This window comes from Leptonychotes weddellii, unplaced genomic scaffold (genome assembly GCF_054177405.1).
Source record: "Leptonychotes weddellii isolate Sample4059 unplaced genomic scaffold, ASM5417740v2 HiC_scaffold_7235, whole genome shotgun sequence".
NCBI classification, from domain to species: Eukaryota; Metazoa; Chordata; class Mammalia; order Carnivora; family Phocidae; genus Leptonychotes; species Leptonychotes weddellii.
Window position 1 is genome coordinate 1 of NW_028042078.1, and position 9,584 is coordinate 9,584.

Consider the following 9,584-nt stretch of genomic DNA (forward strand, 5'->3'; position numbering starts at 1 on the left):
CACATCCGAAGTTCAAGTGACACGAGTATAGTAGCAGGTAGGAATCCAAAACTTCATGTGCACCAAAGAGTGACACTCATCTGTGACTGCTGTTGGGTCCACGTGTTAGAAAACGTGCAGCATTACCGTGTGGCTGAAATGACTGTCCAGCTGCATTCTGAAGTTCCTCAGGCTGATCGGATCAGGAGGGAGTGTCCACCACTTTTTGGGTCCCAGATCTCTCTGAGAATCTCTAACAGTCCCAGGGGCCGTCAGTCCTTCAGGCCATGTGCATATGAGTGGAGCTACGCCTCGCATGGGCAGAGGGGTAGGAAGGCTCCTCGGGTCTCAGGTGCCCTGGGAAACCTGCTCGCCTGGCCAACCGCTGCTGACCTGCGTCATGACATCAGGCCTCCTCTCAACCCCTTGACTGGCACCCATGCCAGTCAAGCCAGTTAACCTGAAAGTCAGTTCCTCCAGGTATATTCTGGGTCCCCTTACGTTTACTTCCCTCAGTTTGCTTTTTCTCCACACTCCTCAGGGCTTCTGCATTGAGTAAACACTTTGTCAATCTAGTGTCACATTAAGAGATTTTAGAATAGACCTGGGAGTCCCAAGTCTCACATAGTAAAATTGAAAATGCAAGATAATTATTATTCCTTTTGCCAGAATTCTACAGTAGCAAAAATCACATCCACTCACTGAACTGAATGTTCAGGGGGAAATAATGTCCCTCTCTGAAGGTGTTTAGTGTTTGGTGGTGTTAAGAGAGAAGATGAGGCACATTAAAAATTTTAAGAGTTTATTTGAGCAAAAATCTATTTGAATCTGGCAGTGCCAAACGAAGAAAGTGGCTAGGAGTGCTCTGCAATAGGTGCCAGGAGAAAGACTTCATAGAGAAAGTGCAGAAGTAAAGAAATTATTTGATTGGCTTAAAGCCTTGTTGGCTGTTCGTGCTTGCTTGTCCTTAGGTTTTGATTTCATAATCTTGAGGCATTTACAGGCTTAGGTTTAGCTTGCTTATGTAGATGGCTGCCACATGAAAGCCACCTCAGTCTAATGGCCTTGTTTAATTAACTGAGCAGTGTCAAGGCCACTTCTTCTCAGGTGGCTAGAGTTCTACACTGACAGGCAGCACCAGTACCATGACTGAATCTACTTAGAAACAAATTTCTAGGACTTATACTCTTCGGGCCTGATTTTTTTCTGCTCATGAGATAGTGATGTTATGTTTAAAGAAACTCCACTTCTGCTTTAACCTCAGGCCAACAGAATAATAAGGAAAACTTGACAAAGTTTGAAAAACTTAAAATCACAACTAGAGTTGTTCTTGTGGCCTCTGCAATACTAGAAAAACTTTCCTTTTGTTGTCACCAAAGTCAAGGTGAGGGCAGATTAGCATGTGTAGAGTAATAAGCAACTACCTAAGCTAGGACTCTACAAGTCTAAGAGGAAATGCTTTGTTAACTAGCAGCCCTGTAAAATCACCAGATTTATTCAGTCTGAAGAAGAAGATACATCTGGCTGCCAATACAAACACTGTAGCACTCAGAATTTTAAATATTTAAATAAAAATCTATGATAGTGTCATTGTCCAAAAGTTGTTGTTGTTGTTGTTGTTTTTAAAGGCCTGAAGATTAAAGCACCATACGATTAACTGCACAATGGAGCAAGAACCCTCCACCCCTTGACTGTGATCAGGTACAAGGAGCAAAGATCACAGACATTGAGAACTGAGGACTTCTGAGTTGGAGAGGGAAGGGGTGGGTGGGATGCGGAACAAGTTGCCCATGACAGACTGATTTCTTCTGACTCGTCAAGTTTGGCTCTTTAGCCAAGTCAAGAAGATGCCATCCTCTCCCATTCTCTCCCCTTCCAGTTTTCTTCCTCCCCTCGACTCCCTGGCCTTGAATGTAAATAAGTAATGTTAACATTAATGTTTAGGTGCACCTGGTGATAAAGTACTTATTAAAAATAATAAAGGGGGCACCTGGGTGGCTCAGTCGTTAAGCGTCTGCCTTCGGCTCAGGTCATGATCCCAGGGTCCTGGGATCGATCCCTGCATCGGGCTCCCTGCTCGGCAGGAAGCCCGCTTCTCCCTCTCCCACTCTCCCTGCTTGTGTTCCCTCTCTCACTGTGTCTCTCTCTGTCAAATAAATAAATAAAATCTTAAAAAAAAGAAAAATAAAGAAAAATAATAAAGGCCATTATGTGTCTCAAATTACCAACAAACTTGTGATTTGTGTCTAATTAGTAATCTGTCTTTGGGGCATGATGATCTTTGGTTTAAAGCCTAGTCATGAGGAAAGGGAGGATCTCTATTGCTGAAAAATGAATGGAGTTTTGTTTGAGAATACTAGAAATACTAGAAATGAAGATGAAAATGAAACCTAGTTGAATAATGTAAGTTAATTCCTTCTGGAATTAAAAAAAAATAAAGCTAACAAGGTTTAATTTAAAGTTGAGAGGCACTGGGACGCCTGGGTCCTGGGATCAAGCCTCGTGGCAGGCTCCCTGCTCAGTAGGGTGTCTGCTTCTCCCTCTGCCCCTCCCCCTGCTCATGCTTGCTCTCTCTCTCTCTGAAATAAATAAATAAATAAAAATGTTAAAAAAAAATAAAGTTGAGAGGCATGTTAACTAACTGGAATTTTTTAAAAGATTTATCTATCTATCTATCTATTTATTTATTTATTTATTTATTTTATTTTAGAGAGAGACAGAGAGAGAGAGGCAGAGCACAGGTGGGAGGGGCAGAGGGAGAAGGAGAGAGAATCCCAAGCAGACTTCACACTGAGTGCAGAGCCTGATGCAGGGCTCTACATGGGGCTCATCACGGGGCTCAATGTCAGGACCCTGAGATCATGACCCTGAGATCACAACCTTAGCAAAAACCAACTTACGGTTGTTATGCTTAACTAACTCTGCCACCCAGGCACCCCAACTAACTGGAATTCACATAAAAACTTAGGGGTGCTTTGCTGACTCAGTCAGTGGAGCCTGTGACTCTTAATCTTGGGGTTTGAGTTTGAGCCCCATGTTGGGTGTAGAGATTACTTAAAAATAAAAATTTTTTAAAAAAAACACAAACTTAAAAAAATTAAATAAAAATTAGAACTTAATAAAAATTAGAACTTAATAAAAAAAGAAAAAATACCACCAAATTTTAGCAATTTTCTAAAAAAACAAATAAAGGTGAGAGGCAGTAAGCTTCTAGGCAGTATCTAGAAACCAGCTTTGTTTATAAATGCTCAATGTAACCCTACAGAATGGCTGGCAAAGAATTCTGGATTAGCTTAAACATTAATTGTGGAATGTTTCACGTTGGACTTTTCTCTTTTTTCACAAGTGAATACTCCACTCTTTAAATCCACAAATAATAATATATGGTTTCAGCCTTAATTAGAAGAATTAAAATCCCATGTGTAGGGGTGCCTGGATGGCTCAGTTGGATAAGCAACTGCCTTTGGCTCAGGTCATGATCCCGGAGTCCCGGGATTGAGTTCCACATCAGGCTCCCTGCTCGGCGGGGAGTCGGCTTCTCCCTCTGACACCCCCCCTCATGCTCTCTCTCAGATAAATAAAATCTTAAAAAAAAAAAAAAATCCCATATGTATTTAAGAATTTATTAAAACTGAGTTATTAAACAGAGATTTTTTCAAACAATGATTTTCTTTTTAGTGTAGTGGGATAATAAAAATAAATAACAAAAATACTATCAAATCTAAACTTTTCTGAAGCCACCAAGGAAGTCAGCAAGTGACTATAAAAATCACAGCTCTGAAATACAGAATGTAGGTGAATTTAAAGCTTTTTCTGTCTGGCAAATCTTCCAGTATATTTGTTGTGCCTTAATATATTCTAAACAGTCAGCTGGAGTTTACAAAGTCCTAGGACCCAAATGAAAAAAGTTTTTTTCTCTTATTAAAGGGGAAGATCTTTTTTATCCAAGAGAAATAAAATAAGTTTGAGTATTGATACAAAAACAAACGGAAGAAAACCTCTATGAAGGCTCATTCCAGTCTTTTAATATCAGCAACATGAAGGAAGATATTGTACTCATTCCTATTTTATAAATACATACATTAAAGAATAGGTAGCACACTATATGTTTAGCCATTCCATAAATTCTCTATACTTTCATGGTTTTCACTGTGGTTTCCCTTAACTTATCTTTATTGGGATAAAGTTGGTGGACTCCCACGCTACAGCATGAATAAAAATAGTGGCTTTGAGAGCTATGTTTGTGATATTTTGGAATATATTTTTTAACCAAAATCTTCACATATTAAAATTAATTTGAATGATGCATTTCAAAATAAATAAATATATGGATGCCTGGCTGGCTCAGTCGGAAGAGCATGCAACTCCTGATCTTGGGGTCTGAGCTCGAGCCCCATGTTGGTATAGAGATAATTAAAAAAAATAAACTTAAAAAAAATCTTAAGATTATCTGTAGAAGCCTTAAAAGATATTATTTCTGATAGATACACATACAGTCTCCTAACAATTTAGGTAGATTTATAGCTGATAAAATATTAAATGAAGATTAAAAGATAAAAAGGAATTTTAGGAAAAAAAACTTGGTTGTTCCTGTACCACATATGCCATTTATGATTAAAATAGAAATCATGGCTTTTTTTTTAGATAGATAGACATATAAATAGAAAGATTTTAATCTATAAAAGCACTGCCATACAGACTTGAAAATAGAATACAAAATGATACAAATGTTCTAAATATAAAGAACACCTAAAAATGTCTTTTTTAAATTTCTAAATTGAAGTGGAATGAAACTTACCTATTATGTGATTGTGTTGCTAAGAAATTTGGTTTGGAAACTTGCTAATAAATTCTTATTATCTATTATGTTGTCACCTGAAATAGACTCAATTGCTTCAGCAAAGAAACAATGGCTAAACTAATAAAGTGCAGTTTGGTTACCACATATTACAACCAAGTGTGACTTTGTGAAAACAACAGGTATTAGATTATGTCAAAGTTAGGTATGCTCATAAGTTCTTGCTTTAAAGCCAATCTACCCTTGGAACGATTTTATCAGTAAACGCAGATAATGGGTGTTTTTGTATCCTGTTTTCTCAGTTTGTATCACCAGCTGTATTATTAGTTTGCTAGGGCTGCCAGGGTAACAAAGTACCACAAACTAGATGGCTTAGAAAAACAGAAATAAATTATCTCACAATCCTGGAGGCAAGAAGTTCAAAATCAAGGCATTGGCAGGGTTGGTTCCTTCTAAGAGCTGTGAGGAAAGGATCCATTCTAGGTCTCTCTCTTTGACTTATAGACACATCACCCTGATCTCTGCCTTCATGTTCACATGGCACTCTCCCTGTGTGCACGTCTCTGGGTCCAAATTTTCCTTTTATGACACCAGACATACTGGATTAGGGTCCACCCTAAAGGCCTCATCTTGATTACACTTGCAAGAACACTATTTCCAAATCACATTCTGAGGTATTGGGAGTTAGGACTTCAACATATAATTTTTGGAGAGGACACATTTCGACCTATAACTCAAGTCTGTAACAGACTGGCAATAAGATAACTCTAACAAGTAGACGAAGTAAAAGGGCAACTGTGTTACAGAAATCTTTCAATGAATTCCTGTAGTGGTGCCAACTTTCACCTATCAATGAAATCAAACTTTGGAACAAATAAAATACTTAAAGGATGTGTTGTGGCAGGCCTTTACTTGCTATTGCATCACAGAATCAAAGTGCTGGCAAGAAATATGGGTATAAACCTTGAACGAATGCTTTAGAATAGTTTTTACCACAGATATAAAGTTTTGGGAAAATGGAACACCTGTCTTAGAAGGAAAAAGGGTTTCATGATCAAGTTAATCCTGAACTCAAGTCATCAAATAGTTGATGTATTCTGGAGCAGAATCTTTGACTGGGCCTTAATATTAAAAGCATCTTCCCAATGATATTCGGATCTTGGACCTGCAGCCATGACTAGACAGCTTGCTTCAGTGCAGAGTTCTGACCTGGTTGAAGAAATCTACAGTGCTAACTGTCATCTGTTGATTGCGATCTTTCTCCTCGGGCAACATGACTGCCCTTCTAGGAGTCCCACTTCCCAGAGTGCTTCTTGCATGTTTTAAGTGTTCGTACTAATGAACTCCTTCAGGGATGCTCTTCTTTGACTTAAATGTATTAGAATAATGGCTGCTGAAGAGGAAGCTCATCTTTTCCCCTTCCCAAGCAAAGGCCATTAGAGTCCAGTGCAGTCAGTATTCAGAGCCAGCACTCACGGAGCCAGGAGGGGTAGACAGTCCTCAGTCTGTGGAAGGTAGAGCCCAGGTTACAGCTGCTCGGAGCTTGAATCAAATTTGGTGCAGATTCCTGTGCTGCCTCTCCTACCTCACCAACCAGAAAAATGGACCCAGCTACTTCTCACAAGAAAAGGCTTCACTTACATTGCAGTTATAATTTTTGATATCAAATACCCAAACAAATATATATTTATGATTTGTGGTAAAGGTATATGAAGAAAAAGAAAAAAAATTCTATAAAAACCTCAGTGGCAACAACTGTAAAATGTGAGAATATGCTATATGTTTCAGTTAAACGCAATGATGCAGGAAAGGCACTTTGCCCAGCATTTGGTGTGCAGTAGATAGCCAACAGTGTGAGCCATTTTGATGTTAACTTTTCATCTTGTAATTCCAAACTATAATGTCTTCTGTATTGGAATGTTTGCTGATTTATAGTGATGGATTCTTCTAAGGAATTTATAGTTTATTATTATTATTTACTGCAGTTAATTCACCAACTTGTTATTCTACCCTTCCATAAAGAAGAATTAAGTATATGTAGGTTCTATGTCCCAATAAAAGCATATATGGTTTCTTCCTATGCACACCAATCACAGAGTTCTACTAACTCTATTGCTGCCAGATAGAACGGACAAACTATGTGGTATTACCAGTATTATTTTCTGCCAAAATGTAAGGATTGATATTATTTATATCATGCAAAAAATCAGACTGACATCTAAATCACCTTTGCTAGTTTTTAAGATCAGTTATTTACTTAGGTCTGTTTCGTTTTTCCGGCCATCCTGCAAAGTCTTACCATTTTGATTTACTTCAGCTTGATGCCAATCTTTTGTCCACTTGGAAAGCATTCTTGGCACATGGAACTAGGAGGGAGATTGCCATCACTGGCAGCCTCTGTCCCATTCCGAGAGCATCCCTGTGTGGCTGGGAGGGAGCAGAGTGCCCGTGTCCGAGGATGAAAGGATGCAGTTCCCCTCCAGTGTGTGGCGCAGGGCTGACCCAGGGCCTGTGCTGTGACATGTCTCTGGTCTCTTCTGCTGTTTTCCTGTGCTCATACAATTGCAGGCCATAACGCAGGTCACAGAGTCGTGTGATGTGGAATTGTAGGCCCGAGAGGGCCATCTTGTCATACATCTGAGCATAGGACTGTATCTCCTAGAGAATAATACTATTTAAAAATAATATCAGTAGCTAAGTTTATTGAATCTTCAATAAGTGTCAGTCCTGCACAGCAAAAGGTAAACCTCTACCTATTGACTCATGTAATTTCAGCAATACATGCCTGTGGGGTGTACTGTTATTCTCAGATGAGCAAACTGAAGCTTGGAGAAGTTGCAAATGTCCAAGAACCTACTGCAGAGGTGACATTATCACTGATTTTTTTTCCCCCAAAATAATGTTGTATATACATATATTCTTTAGAGTCTACAAACATATATTATTTCCACTTGATCTTCCTCCTCACAGGCTTGTGAGAGTCTGCTCCAAACATATCTCACCTGCCATCTATTTTTGCATCTTTCATCAGAGAAATTGGAAAGTCTTATCCATAGAACATTATCCACATCCCAGAAACAAGGGGCTTGAGAGTGGGCCTAAATGCGGCCTCCATGATTTGCTCTGGGCCAACGGAAGTTTCTTATCCAGGTAAACGATGGTTTGGGTAAAGCAGCGGATTGTCCAATATTCTCCGGAAGCCCTTCCCATGGTTAGTAAGGAAGACAGCGTCCACGGCTGCCTCCAGGCGCCCGTCTCGTCACAGTGAAGCCAGGCAGGACCAGGAGCTGGGAGGTTCCTTCCCGGCCACTAGAGGCCAGCAAGCTGCAGACGACAGCCTCCGAGCTGGAGCCTGCGGCTTCTCACATTGGGAGAATGATGCGGAAATGATCATTCCAAATGAAGAAAAGGAAGCTAGAATGTTTTTAGGAGAAAAGACATATCGCTTCAATGTGTACCACTGAGATGCCCGTGGTGTTTAGGGCCTCCCAAGACTTCCCTGAAAGGCAGTCCTGAGCAAATTAAGCAAGGAGAGAAAGGATGTCTTTGGGATGTCTGTCCATGTCTTCTAAAAGCCCGTGTGTCCCCTTTCAGCAGAGTGCTTTCCTTCCTCCCCATGCCTGCTTGAAATTAAAAAAACAACTTTAAGTGTTTTCTTTTTACTTCCAATAATTTAATTTCTTGAACATAATAATGTCATGCCCTTTCTTCTCTTCTCTTGGGGATATACAACCTTTGTCTCCCTGGTTTTCTTTCTATTGCTCACTCCTCTCTTCTCTCTGCTGCACTTCTACAAGGGAATAAACATTGCCTGGGTAGGTAAATTTACTCTCACTGCTTCAATTACCACCTGTGAACTGGTGACTCATGGATCTAATATCTCTGGCCCACATTCCTACAAGCTCCAAAGTTCCCATTTCTCACTGACTGCCGGACATTTAAATGTGGGTGTGTCACCAGGACCTCAACTCAACCAGAAGGAACACTATATGGCATTGTATGAAATAATCCTAACAAACTCATTTGCAAATATTTGCATCTGTACAGAGTATCTATGAAAGGATACACAAGAACCCAATACAGGTGGTAGTTTCTAGGGCTGGGAACACTACAGCCAGGGGAGAAGGCTGGAGAAGGACTCCTTTTTCTCTGTGTGTCTTCTTGAACCATTTGGATTTCATTTAATGTGCATGATGGCCTATTTCTAAAAAGGTAATTAATTAAATCGACATTGTAATGTTCAAACTTTCCAGAGCTCCACCAAACCCAGTGTTCTCCTTCCGCCACACACTGCCTGGGTAGCTAAATTCACTCTCACAGTTTCAACTACTACTTGGGAGCTGGTGGCTCCTAGATCTAGTATCTCTGGAAGCTTCACAATTCCACTTCTGACTGTCAGACATTTACCCGTGGGTGTGTCCCCAGGCTCTCAACTCAACCTCTCCCACACCCCATTCACCAGCTTCTAGCTACTCGACCCTTGAGGAAGGAGGTCTATAAACAGTGTAAACCTTATAAACTGATATTTGTTTTAAAAAGAGAGATGAAGAAGGGACCTGTTTCTCCTCTTCCTGAACTGTCAGTCCACGAGGCAAACCACCATCAGCTCGCCACATGCCCTCCAGAACTGGGACCCGATCCCTCCCTCCCCAGATCTGTGGAACCACCACAGCACGCAGCTCTGCACCCCTGCCCAGAAATACCACTCACATTCAGCCTGTCGCCCCCATTTCTGTTGCCTGACTTTAGGCCCCAGTGATCTCTTTTGGGGGTTTCCATGCTACCTCCCAATTTGAATTCCTTCTTC

At 40.4% G+C, this 9,584-nt stretch overlaps 1 pseudogene; it reads right to left on the minus strand.

Moving 5' to 3' along the window:
• Positions 1–5,537: 5,537 nt before the first annotated feature.
• LOC102747190 (MOB kinase activator 1A pseudogene) lies at positions 5,538–6,187 on the minus strand (annotated as a pseudogene).
• Between the last annotated feature and the right edge of the window lie 3,397 nt (positions 6,188–9,584).